Genomic DNA, 17,540 nt, shown 5'->3' on the forward strand with positions numbered 1-17,540 from the left:
TGGTCAGAATTGGTCACAAACCCCAACCTCAACCATTAGCAAAGGGGAACAGGATTACTAAAGTTGTCTTAAACCAATCATGATTTGCCCCGGACTGGATTTATAATCCCCAACACCTAGACAAAATCTGGGCTCTGTAGGCAAGGAAGTGGTGGCAGGATGGTTCACGTGTTAGCAACCAAGAGTCTGCCACAGCACATCTTATTCAATCTATGTTTCCCCAGAATCTAGTGAAATAACAAAGCAAATATTTGTAGCTAAGTTAATAAATGCAAGTAAATTGGAATACCTTTAGAAAATATCACAAGAACATTACCTGTACCAAGATGATTCAAGAATTATGGAATATCCTGTTTTAGTAGAATACTAAAAGGTAACACTCAACAAAATTAATGTATAGTTATTTCTTTGAATGAAGAAATACCTTAAATTTGACAACATCAGAATCCTTTGAAATTAAAATGAATAAATAAACACTAGTAAATTGTACTGGTTTGACAAATTGGAGGAGATTAAGTTGGAGGAAACCTTTATAAAGAAATACTCAAAACTGTGCCGCACAATCTTTACCGATTACCTTTAAAAGGGCGCCAGTAATGGATGCCGCTTTTCTATTTTCACATAATTAAGCTACCTAAATAGCATCTAGTTAAAGAAGAAAAGATGACTAGGTTCACTAACTATTCAGTTGATTCCCATCTCTATGCTCCCACGATCATAATTGTTTCACATTACACCATAATTTATCCTATAACTCAGCCTCCTTCCCTCCTTTCTGAGGGCAGAAGACAGGTCCTATTCAGTTCTGTACTCCCAGGAGCATGGAGTAGACACTCTGTAAAGTATTTGCCCAAGACCCAGTCACCAATATCTACTAAGATATTGTAAATATAGATTTCACAATATATCTGTCCCAGTTATGAAGTAACTCTCTCTGGGCTCCAAACCTTGCCGTCCTTACACCCTGCTTTGCCACCTGGACTGGGCCCCGCCAGGAGGGAAGCCAGAGGGAGGCAGCAAGGCTGGCGGAGGAAGAAGAGCCTCGCTCTTTCCTACCTGCTTCCTATTCCTGTGAGCATCACCCCCGTGTTTCTCCACCCTGAGGGCAGCTCTTTCTTGAAGTAGCAGCTGAACCCAGGTGGCATTTTTTTCCAACACTTGAAGGGCCAGCTTGATCAAATCCCACCCCGTCCCGAGACTCTCACCCCATCCCTGAGACTCTTCAGCCAGGCAGCACCCCCTCCTCAGGCCCCCCTCCAAGCTCAGAAATATCAGAACCAGCTTAGCAGCAAGGCTTCCTCAGAGGTCTGAGTTTCAGCTCTCCAGGTTGTGTCTTCAAAGACTCTGAATTTTAGTAACTCCAGCCTCTGTCCTTTGTCCCCTCAGCCTTAGCTGCTTCCTGCAATTGTTACCTCCCGAACACCTCAGAACTCTCTTGTGGCCCTTTCTGTCACCTAGTTAACAACTTTTATACCTTGTTAGCAATTCTTTATATGGACCCCGTTCAAAGCCCTTGGTCCTTGACTGATTTACACGTTCCCCCACTGAAATAATCCATGGCGTTACACACATACACCAAATGAGCTAATACATCGGTGCCCCATTCTGGGAAACTATTGTTTGATATTATTTTTTGAGGAATTCTGGAGCTTAGTGGCGCTGGGGGAGGAGAGGAGAAAGACCATCTAGGGGCGCTCTCAGTCTTTTCACCGTTGCTCTAAACTGGTCCAAAGTTGCGTCAGCAAAGTGAAATCCCTGCAGTTACCTGGGCCTCTTCCTGAGAAGGTGACTTAGCAGCTACCTATCATTATGTAAACATGCCCCTTGGGGTTTTCCCACTCTTCTAACTCAAGTGCCTTATTCAGGCACCCCTTCCATTAAAACGCCATAGCCCCACTAAAGGAATTCCAGTCTTCACGTTTCTCTCTCTCTCCCTCTTGCTACAACTACAGTGGATGTTTTACCATCCCTTAGAGTTTGATGCCCTAGGCAGCTGCTCAGTTTCTCTGCTCCCTGATGCAGTTCTGCAGTTAAGCATATGAGCTATATTGTTCTCCAGAAAGTAGGAACTCAACCTTTTATATTTCTGAGAATTTTACCTAAAAACGAACTTCAAAAAACAACAGGCATACTGAATTATAATAACTAACACTGAGCCCTAGGCAGTGAGGCAAGTAATAAGCATGGGTAATCTCATAGAATACAATAATGAGGAAGGTACTGGTTTTAGCCCCACTTTCCACGTAAGAAATCAAGGCATATAGTGGTCCTGTCATTTGCTCATCTTTTTTACATCAGGATCTCATCCCGGGCCTTCTGGCTCTTGATCTCTCTACTATAGACTGATTCCTATACCAGACCTTGACAGTGGACACCTCTGTTCCAGAGTCCTCACAATTCTCTGGAGAGTAAATGCAATCCAAGGCTTCCATGACTTTCATTGTTTCGGTTCAAAATCTTCAGAAATGGTCTATGAGTACTAAATAGTCTGAAAATGAACTGCTTTCAAGAAAACTTTGTTCAGCAACAGCATAATGACGGACTTTTACACTAGATGCACACAATTTGGCTTTAAGCAGCTAGCTCCATGGGGAGTCCATGACAGACTTTTATGACAAGCCAATTCTTAAGGAGAATGACACAGAGGTTAAGACAAATAAACACATAACTGCACAAGGCAAATACGGAAAACAAGTGGAATAGGTTCAGCGACGCCTCTCCATGAGGGCCACAGTGCGTGAAGACTTCATGGAGGCGGCAAGGCTGGACGGTGCCCACTAGCTGACGCAGAGGAGGTGAAGAGGTGGAGCGCGGGCGTTGTTCCACTTGTATCAAGTCGGACTCCGAGTACAGTACAGAATATTATCTGAGCCTATCTTTAAAAGGACCACAAACAATAAAGAATTTAGGCAATGATCTGACATTATTAGGGAGTAGTCTGGAAGTTCATCATCTAGGAATACTGCAGAGGATGTTCACCAGAATTTTGAGAATTTAGGGCCAAATTGCATATTGATTTTCAGCTTTCTTCAATTGACTTCCATAGACAGTGTTTTTAAGTAATATCAAAAAAATCATGTCTTCTGAATGAGCATTTTGATCTACACAGTCCAAAGAGTCTAAAAGCAAAGTAGCACGGAATAGAAGGGGTGTGCGTGTGCGTGTGCGTGTGTGTGTGTGTGTGTCTGTGTGTGTGTGTGTGCGCATGCGTGCACATGCCAGTCCCCGTGTGCCCCCGGATCTATTCCGTCCCTTCCCCTCTCTGCTCTATACAGCAGTGGGGCTCACCGCTGCGGGCTGTGTTTCCCAGGTGCTGGAGACGGATGGGAGGCTGGGGAAGAAGAGACCAGGGTATGTCCCCCACTGTCTCTCCACCTCAGGCAGTACCTCTGTGGCCCCAGCTCCTCCTGGACAGACCCACCAGGGTTCCCGTTTCTTTGGGGGTAACTCCAGCCCCTGGTCTCTGCCAACAGCACCTCCTCCCTTTGGTGAAGGTAGGCAATGTCTTCCTGCTGCTACAAATTCCTGAGTTATCTCATCATCCCCAACTGAGTCTCTCAACCCCTTCGTGGCCTGAATAACCAAATTAAATGTGCTCTATTAAAAACACCAGAAGTATAAAAAATAAAAAATAAAAAAAACACCAGAAGTACTTTCTGTGTTACTGGTTGAACACTGATACAGAGGGGAAGGAGCTCCAGTTATGGAATAATCCTGGCTTCTCTCTGCCATGTGACCACGGAGCCACTGACAAAGGAGTAAAATCATTTGACTGATGAGTGTAGAAGTAGAAGTCAGGCACACAGAGCCCAGTCTTTTCCCTTCCCCTTTCCTCTGGAAGTCAGCATACCCTCAGGCAGTGTGTGCTCTGCTCTGCCCTCAGCCACATGGTGAAAGGGTCTGGCCCCAAAGAGGATGCTTGCAGAGTTCTAGGGCTGCCAATGGCTGGGCAAGTCTGCCTAATTTTAAATTTCTGGATTAGGAAGCCCACTCTTTTACAGATGCAAGTACAGTGTGCTTTATCAGCATTATCAGTAATAAGGGTAATTCCATGGATTCCTCCATGTTTATCACTTTTGTTTCCTATACCTCATTTAGTTCAGAACTCAAACAGGGAAGAGGGTCCTAATTGGGACCCCTCAGAAACCCAGCATACATAATATTCATATATATTACATTCTAATTAATCATATTCCTAAGTCCCTAGACCAATTATAAATAATAGCTAATCCTATAATTTACAGTGTGCCAGGAATTATTCTAAGTGCTTTATGTATAACTCATTTAATTCTCAAACCAATACAATATCTATTATTAAAATTCCTGTTTTAGAGCCAAGAAAACCAAAACACAGAGGTATTGTATAACTTGCCCAAAGTCACACAGATAATAAGCGGTAGAATCTATAATCAAACTCCAAAAGTTAGGCTATAAAATCTGTACTCTGAAGCACCATGCTATGCTGCTTACATTTTAGATTTTAACAAATGATTCTGTACTTCAGCTAATGTGATTTAATTTTCAGTCTTAGATACATTATTTTCAAGTATCTCTTGTAACCCAGAAAGCAGTCTCAGTTTTGCCCCACTTCAACTTTGATATAGAACTCTGTATTATTTCCCTCTCCAAGAAGAATCCATTCCCACGAAAGACATTACTAAGCAATGTAGATTTTACCAAATATTTCATATAAGAAATGGAAAAAGGGATTTGCATCAAATACCCCATGGCAAACTACAGTGTGTTCTGCAATGGACACATTCCTGAAGACTTCAATCATTCTACTCTGGCAACTTAAAAGATAATTATCCCACAGAAATAAATGTAAAACCTTTCCTCTGATCCCCCATAATTCTAGCACCTACCCACGCCATACACAAAAGCTTCCATCCTTCATGACACTCTGCAATTTACTTCTGCTTCTTCCTCCAGACCTGTTTACCTAACCCTCCACCACGAAGTTCAACAAAGATCTCCCAGCCACAGGGGTCTACCCTTCTTAGAAAAAGGAAGACGTGGATAGAAATAGATTAATACAGTATTGTGTTGGAGCCACTTTATACCAGCTTGCAAGAGCCAGTTGCTATATTTTCAGGAATTCTGCAAGCAGTTCTTAAACAGAGCCTTGTGAAAAACTAAATTACATGAACTTACAGTAAACAAATGGCATTTAAAATGAAGATAATCTAACACAACACTGTAAATCAACTATACTCCCATAAAAATTTTAAAAAATAAAACACAAAAAAATGAATAAAATATATTATCAAAATTCGTAAATCTGAAAAAAACAAATATAATAAATACTCAAAACTGACCACTTCCTACTTCTTTTACTATATTTTGCATTTATCTATGCTCTTGAAGTTATTTACATTTATTGTAACTGTATGGTAAAAATGCTATACAAAGGTTTCTGTGTATCACCTCCCAGCTCTGTATTCAACGATGTCATATTGATAGCTTAAAATGAGCCATGGTGGGAGTATTTATGCCATGGAAATGTGCAAATGTTACAAACTAGAGCTTTCTTTTTCCCTGAAGAGTCTATTTACCAGCCTATTTACTCACACACCAGTAGATAGTTAACAGATGATTGATAGATAGATAGATGTATATGTGCATGTATACTTGCTTACATATATATATAGATAATGTAGATAGATCAACACTACTTCCCTCACAAAATACCTCTGTATTTTCTTTAACAAAACTTCTTGTAAATTTCAGCTACAGGTCCACACCCTATGTGTGTTTCCCATTAGAATATAGAGCACATGGTTTCATACAGGGCATGAAAATTAAAACTCAAGCAATTCACTGAACCTCCTTTCACATAAACAGACAACAGTCATAGGGAAAGGGAACTAACAATAGAAACCATGTGGATCTGGTACAAAAGTCTCTTTGAAGAGTTGAGGGGAAAGGCTGAGCCAGCACAAGTCCCTGGGAGCACAGTTATATACTCTAAATTGTAGAAGGTCAGCATAAACATTCTCCAGTAGTAGGGTGCACTTAGAAACCTCTTCTCTAAACAAGAAAAATGATATTTTCAATTGCGATGGAGGGTAACCAATTTCTATACAAGAGAGCAAGACCAAGCAAATTTGCAAAACTTGTCAACTAGAGAACTGTGAACCGCTTTTGTGGGGCAATCTTCTCCAGTGCCAATCTAGGTAGACAAAATAGTTTTTTTTTTAATGTAATGATACTCTATCTCTCGGGGTTTTATATTCATGCTAATGACATTATGCTGCAGTAGTTAACTGAATTTACTACAGTAGTAACTGCAGCTTGAGATCCCAAAGAGCACAGGCAGCACTCCCAGGCAGCCCATATCTTCTACAGGAATATTTACAAATGCAAAATATTTTTGATAAAAAACTTTAAAACGTTACTCGTTTTATGACCGTTGTTATAAACATTAAAATAAACATAGGGCAGAAGCAATTCAATTCAAATATTTACAATGTTCAAATCACGGTTCTCATGAGCAGGGAGATATAAAGATTATTCCACAAGGGCCCCACTTTGCAGATTTGTACAGTGTGGTTGAGGAGACACAACCAAGTGTAACCTGGATAACCTGCCTAACCAGCTTGCAGTGCAAATATGGTCACACTTTTAATAATCCAGTTGCCCCATGCCTGAATTATCTAAGCTCTTTCTCCAGCAGAAATCTGGGGGCAGAGGTGCTTATTCAGTTCAAAGAGGACCATTTGAAATCCACAAGACAAAATTAGAGAGTTTGATCAGGTCACTGTGAGCCTCAGTTTACAATTTTCATCACTTCTGTTGCTACCATCTGGTGTCACTATCGAAGATGGGTCCTTGCCTTTGGCTGCTAAGTCATCCTTGTTGGGTCAGATCTCTGCAGAGGCTGCAGTGATACTTTGTGCTTTGGCTTTCAAAATTTTATCTCCTTTAGTTTGCATTCACAAGCCCATCACGCCAAACTAAGAAAATCTGCTACATATTCCGTGTCTACAAAGACAGATGGCCACTTTGGTCCCCTTAAAATGTACAGAGTCTCACCAGATATACTGCACCTTAAACGATTTAGAAAATAATCTGGGCTATGATAAATGTGTACACAAATTCAATGGGAACACAGAGTACAGGGCAATTAAGTTTGACGGAATAAAGAGAGCTTTCCAGAGCCAATGATATTTGATCTGAGACTCAGAGTGTGGATTGTGAAAACAAAGTGAGAAAGGCAGTTATGGGCAAAACAGCCCAAGGGGAAAGAATGTTGAAATATTTGAAAGTAAAGGTGACAGAAACACAGGGTTCATGGGTGGCCAGGAATGAAGGGAGTTGAAAAAGGAAAGTAAGACGAAGATCCACCTTTTGTTAGGCTTTGAACATCATGTTAATGAGTTTGAAGTCCAGTCTCAAGACAGTGTGAAGCCACTCAAGGATTAAGAGCAGAAGAAGTAATGTGCTTGGATCTGTAACTTAGAGAGATAACTGGTACCTATGCTGAAGGTGGACAGTCTGGAGGCGAGAACCTGAAGCTGTTCTCCATGTCCAGCAGAGATGGCACAGCCCTGAGAGCAGAGGCAGTGATAACCACAGGCAAAGAACTGATTCCAGTAGTATTTCAGGACAGAGTTAGAAAATACTAGGGAATAGCTTATATGTAGGGTGAAATGCAGAGGGAAAAGTCAGAAATGATGCTGAGGTTTGTGGCTAGGGAGACTGGACGAAAGCTATGCCATTAACCGCACTAGGAAACATTAGAAGAGGAGAGTTGTAATGGGGCCACAAATAATGGCATTCTTTTGGACATAGTGAGTTTCATGTGCCCACAGGACATTCATGTGGAAAAGCACTTTCTAAATTCACATGATTAAAAAAAAAAAAAAAAGGAAATGCTTTTATTTGTCTCTAGGCTCAAAATGGTAATAACTGTGCTGTAAGGACATAAAAAAACACTCCCTACAACAAAATTTCTCCTCACATACCAATATTCTGCTACAAAAACGTTTCTGGCACCAATAAGACAGAGTAGACAGGTTGGAAATACATATTATTTTTTGTTGGTGTATTTATAGAATGATACACTACAAATTGACGCAAATGAAAAAGATTACCTAATAAATAGCAGGGATTCACAGTTGGCTATTTGGAAAAAAATATATGGATTAGAGACTTACCTCATATCATAAACCAAGTTAAACTACAGAAAAAATAAAATAGAAGACAGTGAAGGTGCATATTTCTGCAATCTCTGGATCTCAGGAGGAGAAATATCTTGTATACTTAAAAACAATGGAAAAAGTCACATCATTTATACTTAATAAATTTGATTATGTGAGCACTTTATATTTCTCTCCTTCAATGAGAAACATTAGCTAAATTAAAAGGACATAATATATGGAAACTTATAAGTAACAAATGTAACAGAAGAAAAATTAGTATTATTTATATATAAATATCTAATAAGATTCCTTAATAAGAAGAGGAAAAAAGTTACAGATAGACAATAAATATTCACCTCTCTTAGAATGAAGAAACTTTATATATTTTTAAAAACTGTATGAGAAAACCAAACACTAGTAAGTTTGCAATAAACAGACCCTCTCAAATATAGCTGATGAGGGGCTTCCCCGGCGGTCCAGTGGTTAGGACGCCGTGCTCCCACTGCAGGGGGCGCGGGTTCAATCCCTGGTCGGGGAGCTAGGATCCCACATGCCGTGTGGCACGGCCAAAAAAAATTTTTTTTTAATTAAAAAAAAAATATATATATATAGCTGATGAGAGTGTTGTTTTAATTTTTTAAAAAGAAAACTGGCAATATTTATCAAACTTATGCTTGTCCCAATTCTGATACCATTCAAAATGCAGACAATAATTTATATTGTTAAACATTTAAGTAGTTATCTTTAAATACATTTAAAGATTTACATATTTCAAAATGTATATACTGATGTTTATAATCATGAAAAAATAGCAACTAGTGTAAAAGGCTAAGGCACTGATTTAGATATAATCATCTTAGATGTAATCAGTATAAAAGTGTGAGTGTAAGAGATGGCTCAATAAAAAGAAAAAAGATCCACACGCATAATGTGTGCAGGTTCTAGACACTGCCCGGAAAGGGAAGGAGTGTGTCCCTCTCTTCCTCTCCTCCCATTCCTACTTGCTGGAATTTGGGAGTAATGGTGGAAGATGGAAGCCCTATGTTGATGATAGCCAATCCACAGATAGAGCCTGGATCCCCAGCAAAGACCCCCTCATAACGCCCTTGACTCATCTAATGCAGGTATACCTGCCATATACATGCTGTATACATTCAATGTTCTAAGTGACAACACTGTATAACTATATGCACAATCAGCTACAGAAAATAATGTTTTGCTCACTGATCAAAATTGGGCAACACACCTGTGAAGGTTTGGGTACATCTGTGTGTCGGAGCAGATGGATGAGAAATAGCACATAGATCCACGTGCCCCCTGCCATTCTCCTTTACCATTTAGGAGAGATCAGAGTCTCCTTTTCTTATGCTTTAAAATAATGTCATTGAACTACTGAAAAATGCATTGAACTATTCCAGAAAACAGATAAAGTTCTCAAGGAGAATTTGTCAACTGTTAAAAAAGTGGACAAGTTGACAATTGCCCCTGGAAAAGACTGACAAATAAATAAAGCCCAAATTATTACAAGGTTATGGCAGAGATTGCTAATTTGCCCCAGTATGCATCTTCCCCTACTTCTTTAGTAACATAACCACCAATTTTTAGCTCGGAATAGGGTTGCCCAGAATAAAATTTACATTTCACAGTCTCTCTTATAGCTAGACATGGCCATGTGACTAGATTCTGGCCAATAAGATATAAGCAGAAGAGGAGTGTGCAAACTCCAGGGAGCATTCTTCTTTAAAGGGAGGGGTGCATCCTTCCTCTTTCACGCTGGTTGAGAGCAGATATGAGGTTGTTATCTGGAGCACCCATATTGGACCTTCCACTGGAAGCTATGTGTTAGGATAGCAGAGGGACAACATTTCTAACTATAAGAGAAATGCAAATCAAAAGTACAATGAGGTATCACCTAACACCAGTCAGGCCAACATCAAAAAGTTTACAAATAATAAATGCTGGTGAGGGTGTGGAGAAAAAGGAACACTTCTACACTGTTGGTGGAAACTAATGCAACATTGTACATCAACCATATTTCAATAAAAAATTTTTTTAAAATAGGAATACCCGCACACACAAAAAAGAAAAAGATAGCAGAGGGACCTGATAGAAGAAACCTGAGTCCCTCATGACTGTGGAGTCTCCTTATTAGATTGCCTACTACTTTTTCCTGTTTATGAGAAAGAGAAATAGATCCCTACCTTCTTTAAGCCACTCTTACTTTGGGCCTCCTGTCAAGCTTAAATGTTACAAAGATCAAAACCATAACATTGTTCTATGTTCCCAAAAGTATCAGAAGGGAATGACTATGTTCAATGAATCATCACCATCATTTCTCAGATTCCTCCGTAAGTGATATAAAGACAATTAACTTCAGTGCAATATTAGTTAAATTGCTAAACATATCAACAATACTCAAGCAGAACAATAATCGCAATATAAAGTTATATTAAAATTGCTTAATTATTAAGACATTAAAGTCTGAAAGCAAAAGAGACTAGTTTACTGGTGTCTTGCCTTGCTTCCTTCCAAAGGGAACAGTTTTCAAAAACTCTCAGGAAAAAATTATGAAGTAACAGTGAGAATCAGACACATTAAGAAGAGTTAACAATAGAATGAGAAAAAAATAGCAATAAATGCCTCTTTTAAGGTCTATGAAAGAGAAACAGACTCACAAACATAGAGAACAGACTTGTGGTTGCCAAGGGGGAGGAGGGTGGGGGAGGAATGAAGTGGGAGATTGTGGTTAGCATATGCAAACTATTATATACAGAATGGATGAACAACAAGGTCCTACTGTATACCACAGGGAACTATATTCAATATCCTGTGATAAACCAAAACAGAAAAGAATTTTTAAAAAAGAATGTATATATGTACAACTGAATCACTGCTATACAGCAGAAATTAACACACTGTAAATCAACTATACTTCAATAAAAAAAATTCAGTTTAAAAATCCAGAAAGTTCTAAAAAGATAAAAAAATTAAATAAAATAAAACCTGATGGCTCATTATCAGAGAAAATACAAAGAAAAATGAAAATATATGTGTGTATATGTAAAATGAAAATATATGTGTATATATGTAAAATGAAAATATATGTGTGTATATGTAAAATATATAAAAAATAAAATATAAATAAAAATGAAATATATGTGTATACATGTAAAGCATATTAATATAACATGTCATATTCACATGTATATAAAATACTTCTAGAAGACTATTGAACTCACAGAGATGTAAAAATCCACCATAGATCAAGTCTACGACCCAAATTCAAAGCAGATTTCTCTTAAAAGTAGAGTATAATTACAGGAATTTGAAAAAAAAATCAAATCTAAAAGATTCTTTCTGGCCATCCATCCTCCATTCTGCCCAAAATAGATCAAATAAGTCCTAATGAGTAATAAAAACTAGAATAGTAAAGGGCTGAACCCTCCCATTTGATACACAAGTTATCTAATCTTTTTTTCTATTTTTTTCTATCTAGGTATAAGTCCAGTGACGATATAGTTAGCATCATTCATCAAAAATTATGATGGGGGCTTCCCTGGTGGCGCAGTGGTTGAGAGTCTGCCTGCCGGTGCAGGGGACAAGGGTTCGAGCCCGGGTCTGGGAGGATCCCACATGCCGCGGAGCAACTGGGCCCGTGAGCCACAATTGCTGAGCCTGCACGTCTGGAGTCTGTGCTCCGCAACGGGAGAGGCCACGATGGTGAGAGGCCCACGCACCGCGATGAAGAGTGGTCCCCACTTGCCACAGCTAGAGAAAGCCCTCGCACAGAAACGAAGACCCAACACAGCCATAAAAATAAATAAAAAAATAAATTAAAAAAAAAAATTATGATGGGGCTTCCCTGGTGGCGCAGTGGTTGAGAATCTGCCTGCCAATGCAGGGGACACGGGTTCGAGCCCTGGTCTGGGAGGATCCCAAGTGCCGCGGAGCAGTTGGGCCCGTGAGCCACAATTACTGAGCCTGCGCGTCTGGAGCCTGTGCTCCGCAACAGGAGAGGCCGCGACAGTGAGAGGCCTGCGCACCGCGATGAAGAGTGGCCCCCACTTGCCACAACTAGAGAAAGCCCTCGCACAGAAACGAAGACCCAATACAGCCATAAATAAATAAATAAATACTTTTAAAAAATTATGAGGTATTTCTCTTCAAAAGATAATAGATTTATTAACCTGAAACATGAAATTAAATGACATTATTAAGAAAATGTAATCAAAGTAAATAGTGATAACACATACATACATACATACATACGTAATACCTAGTACATAAAAAAATAAGAGAGGAAAAGGGGAAAATGGTGGAGGACGGGGTTCTTCCTTCTAGAAAAATGCCAGAAAATAAATGTAGAAGTAATAGAATTCAAAAAATCACCATTTTGCAACCCCCTGTGTGATATTTGATTCAGACAAGGATCCAAAGGGATGCTAATACCATTCAGAGAAAAGTTGTTAAAAAGCAGGATAATCCATCCTATGATCTCAAAGTATCATCCCACATACCACTTTTGATTTACAAGAGGAAGGGGTACCTCTATGTTGCAGAGCTATAGCAGATATCACCTAACTAAATAACCAAGCTGTTCATCAAGAATGGCACAAACAGACATCATGTGCTACCTAATGGGATGCAACAGGAAGTACACAAGTGGGAAGTGGGATGTTTTTCTAAACAACTAGCCCACACTCCAGAAATGTCAATGGCATGAAAGCAAACAAAAAGACAGAGGGATGGCTCTAGAAAAGCAAGATGAAAAAGACGTGGGATTGGGATTGACATATATACACTAAAATGTATAAAATGGATAACTAATAAGAACCTGCTGTATAAAAAAATAAATAAAATAAAATTCAAAAAATAAATAAATGAATACTTGAATAAAAATATCTCAGATGTTATGCAAACATCTAGATTGATAGTTGCAGGAAGCCCTTAATTTTAATGTAAATTCTTTTGCAATAAAATACAATTTATTTTTTCACTTCAGAAAATAAAGTAAAAATAAATAAATAAATAAAAGACATGACAGCAAAATGCACTGCATGATTTATGTTGCATTTTGAATTTAAAAAAACATATGTGATTTTTCTTTAATAATTGGAGAAATCTGAATATGGACCAAATAGTTGATTATATTACTGAACAAATGTTAAACTTATTTGGTGTCTAGTGGTATTGTAGTTATATAAGAGAAAGTTCCTGTCCTTGGAGATACACGTTAAATTATTTAAAGGTGAACTGTTATAACATCTGCAACTTATTTCTAATAATTCAGGAAAACGTATGTGTGCTTGATACACATGATTATATACACACAGAAAGAGAAAGAGAAAGCATACGTGACGAGATGTTAACTGGTAATTCTAAATAAAGAAGATAGTGTTGCTTATTGGACTATTCTCAACTTTCATAGCATTGAAATTCAAAATAAATTGTGGAAGAAAAAGAGCTAAAGGGAAAAGGAGGGAAAGGTGGTTAATATGGAAGCTCTTCAAGATAATTCCATGTAGAAGGTGGCTCCTATTATACCATTTAAATGTTATGTTAGAGGCAAAATAAATATATAGTATGATATAATATGATGTAAGATTATATATGATATATGGCATGATATATGACATGTCATGATATGACATATGATACACATGATATGGTAATCACCTCTGAAGAAAATATCCAAACACATTAACTAAAAGATTAAATTCAGTTAAGTTAAAAATATCTGGGGCTTCCCTGGTGGCGCAGTGGTTGGGAGTCTGCCTGCCAATGCAGGGGACACGGGTTCGAGCCCTGGTCTGGGAGGATCCCACATGCCGTGGAGCAACTGGGCCCGTGAGCCACAATTGCTGAGCCTGCGCGTCTGGAGCCTGTGCTCCGCAACAAGAGAGGCCGCGATAGTGAGAGGCCCGCGCACCGCGATGAAGAGTGCCCCCTCTTGCCACAACTAGAGAAAGCCCTCGCACAGAAACGAGGACCCAACACAGCCATAAATAAATAAATAAACAAATACTTTGGGAAGATGGAGTTATGAAGTTGCCTGAAAAATGGCAGAAGGTAGTGGAACGAAACAGTGAATACATTGTTCAATAAAGTTCTTGGTGAAAATGAAAAAAAAAAAAAATCTGGAAGCATACATAACTATAGCCATATAACAGTGAAGTTTAATCTCAGTTTTACTATCTACTAGTTGTGTAATCTTGGGCATGATACTTAACATTAACTTGACATTTCTTGGATTTCCCTTCTGCAAAACAAAGATGATAATACACAACTCATATGGTTGCTTTGATAAATAAATGCTGTAATGCTGCAGGTGAGTGGGTCTCAGACTTCAGTTGCATCCCAGTCACCTAGAAGGTTTGTCGCCACCCCCAGAGTGTCTAATTAATTAGGTTTGGGGTGGAGCCTGAGAGTGTGCATTTCCAATAAGTTCCCATGTGATTCTGGTGCTGTTGGTCTGGGGACCACACTTTGAGAATTACCGCTATAGATATTCAAATTGAAAAATGTGCACCCCTTACCAGCAGCAATAGAGAGAGAAATCTGTCCCTCTACCTCCCAGGGTGACATCTATTACCTTGAGTAGGCTCCTTCACCATCCCATGGTCACTTGCATTTTTTTCTTTAGCTGGATATCCTCACCATTCCCATCTGTGTCTTGAGCCTGAACACACATAAGGGTCTCATTAGCCAAGAACTGAGCATAACACGTAAGCTGCACTTAGTTCCACTACAGTTTCTTTTTTTGGAAACAGGTGTCATATGTAAAAAATACACATATTCCTTCTGGAATTAGTCTGCTACATCAATGCCTGTGTGTAGGGTGTTCAGAGTGAACTGTGTCCCCATGGTACCTTCATGAACATCTGGCGTAAATCTCAGAGCTATTCTACCCAGCTGGATGTCTGCCCTGATTCCTAATTTTCATCTATGTTTCCTGCTAGAAAAACAGTACAGCTGTGACCTTCAGCCTGATCATGTTGGATCCTTCTCACACCCCCACTCCCAGCATGACCTCAAGGATAGACAGAGAAATCAAATTTCTAGTACTGGACTGTGTGAACTAGAAAGCTCACTGCCGTAGACCTCATGTGCCCCAGCTCAGACCTCCTTTTCATGCCACTGTCCATATCAAGTTCAAGATTACTCTGCAATCTGACTTGGGTTTTTGAACCTCAACCCCTCACGGATGCTTATAAGAGGAATAGTGTAATAGACTGTAAAGAGCATGGGTTCTGGAGACCCAAAGACTTAAGTTAGAATCCTAGCTGGATTACCAGCTAGGAAGTCCTTGACCAAATTACTTAAGGTCACTTGAGCCTCGGTTTGCTAATTTGTACATGGGAATAACAATTTGATTCATAAGATTAAATGAGATAATGCATATGAAAACACTGAATTCAGTGTCTGACTATAGTGAGTATGAGATACGTTAGATTTTTTTAAAAAATCATAGTGATGATGAAGAGGATGATGACAACTGACAGAGGGAGGACAAGAAAGAAAAACACTCCTATTGGTGAAGTTAAATCTTTGGCTATTTTCTGGCCAGCTTCTGCCCCACATTTATCCCTCCACCTTAAACTCCCACCATGCCTTATATCTCATAGGACTTTAAAAATAAATTTAAAAATCTTTCCAATGGCTGTCCTAAATCCTAAGATCCATGAATGGTCATTCTGTTCTTCCCATGATAAACAGGACTTAAAGAGTTAATAGGGACAATTACTCTGCTTCGTGGAATTTCTTAACGGTGGAGAGGTTCCCAGGAGGCCTCTTTTTTTTTTTTTTAATTATTTATTTATTTATTTATGGCTGTGTTGGGTCTTCGTTTCTGTGCGAGGGCTTTCTCTAGTTGCGGCAAGCGGGGGCCACTCTTCATCGCGGTGCGCGGGCCTCTCACTATCGCGGCCTCTCTTGTTGCGGAGCACAGGCTCCAGACGCGCAGGCTCAGTAATTGTGGCTCACGGGCCTAGTCGCTCCTCGGCATGTGGGATCTTCCCAGACCAGGGCTGGAACCCGTGTCCCCTGCATTGGCAGGCAGGCTCTCAACCACTGCGCCACCAGGGAAGCCCCCAGGAGCCCTCTCTTTATGTAGGGCTATGAGTCTGGAGGTTGGAAACGTTGCCCCTAAGAAAGCCAGACCACACAGTGCTCTATTCTGCAATCTCATGAAATGGGCTCCTTAGTGAGACACATGCAATAGATGAAAAAGCAATGGACTAGAAGTTAGAACAGCTGGATTTCAGTTGCAATCTCTCACCAATAACTAGTTGTATGGCCCTGGACACTGTTTCGGAATATTTCTCTCTTTCCTTGTGTGTAACATATATACTCACTCTGTAGGATCTCTTCTACCTTTCAAAAATTATGGTTATCTCTGTTTCAATTTTGGCCCTGGATTAGTCTTCCAACCTGGAAGAATCATAATTGACATATGGGTTTGTCAATTTCACAGTTCATTTCAGGAAAGTCCTAACAGCCACCCAGTAACTAGCATCAAGAACTACATCATAGGAACTTCCCTGGTGGTCCAGTGGTTACGACTTCGCCTTCCAATGCATGGGGTGTGGGTTCTAAGATCCCACATGCCTCGCGGCCAAAAAACCAAAACATAAAAAACAGAAGCAATATTGTAACAAATTCAATAAAGACTTTAAAAAATGGTCCACATCAAAAAAAAAAAAATCTTTAGAAAAAAAAAAAAGAACTACATCATAATTGTGATGCACCACCTTGAATAAAAAACAGAAGAAAATAACGCTGCATTCAAGTGAGATTTATGGAAAGGTAGTCCAAAATCTCATGGATATACACTTATTGTATCGACATTTCTGTAGCTCCATTTATGCCCTGAAGTACAAAAATAAATGCCTTTAACCTTTAAAAAAGCTATAATCAGGTAATAAAACAGGTTCCACAACATGATTTGATTTTTAAAGTACATACATAGAGTTATGCACACCAAGGTAATGGTGGTGTTTATCACTCAACGATAGTTACAGATTTTGTAAAATTTTTTTTTCTTTGATTATCAGTATTTTCTAATCTTCTACCATGTGCATGTATTTCTTTTTTAATAAAAACCAAAATGCAGGGGCTTCCCTGGTGGCGCAGTGGTTGAGAATCTGCCTGCCAATGCAGGGGACATGGGTTCGAGCCCTGGTCTGGGAAGATCCCACATGCCGCAGAGCAACTAGGGCCGTGAGCCACAACTACTGAGCCTGCGCGTCTGGAGCCTGTGCTCCGCAACAAGAGAGGCTGCGATAGTGAGAGGCCCACGTACCGCGATGAAGAGTGGCCCCCGCTTGCCGCAACTGGAGAAAGCCCTCGCACAGAAAAACGAAGACCCAATACAGCCAAAAATAAATAAATAAATAA

General features: G+C 39.5%; 1 protein-coding gene across 8 annotated transcripts in view; it reads right to left on the reverse strand.

Annotated features, from left to right (window-relative positions):
- The window catches only part of GRXCR1 (glutaredoxin and cysteine rich domain containing 1), a 336,269-nt gene that overhangs the window by 283,844 nt on the left and 34,885 nt on the right, over positions 1–17,540 (reverse strand). For 7 of the 8 annotated variants that reach the window (XR_009008472.1, XR_009008468.1, XR_009008470.1 and 4 more), the window contains exon 3: positions 14,737–14,823. The exons of the other annotated variant lie outside the window; for it this stretch is intronic. The gene's annotated coding sequence lies outside the window, so the exon portion shown is untranslated. The remainder of the gene's footprint in view (positions 1–14,736; positions 14,824–17,540) is intronic. 8 annotated transcript variants of the gene reach the window in all.

The sequence above is a fragment of the Balaenoptera acutorostrata genome, chromosome 5 (genome assembly GCF_949987535.1).
Source record: "Balaenoptera acutorostrata chromosome 5, mBalAcu1.1, whole genome shotgun sequence".
NCBI lineage: Eukaryota > Metazoa > Chordata > Mammalia > Artiodactyla > Balaenopteridae > Balaenoptera > Balaenoptera acutorostrata.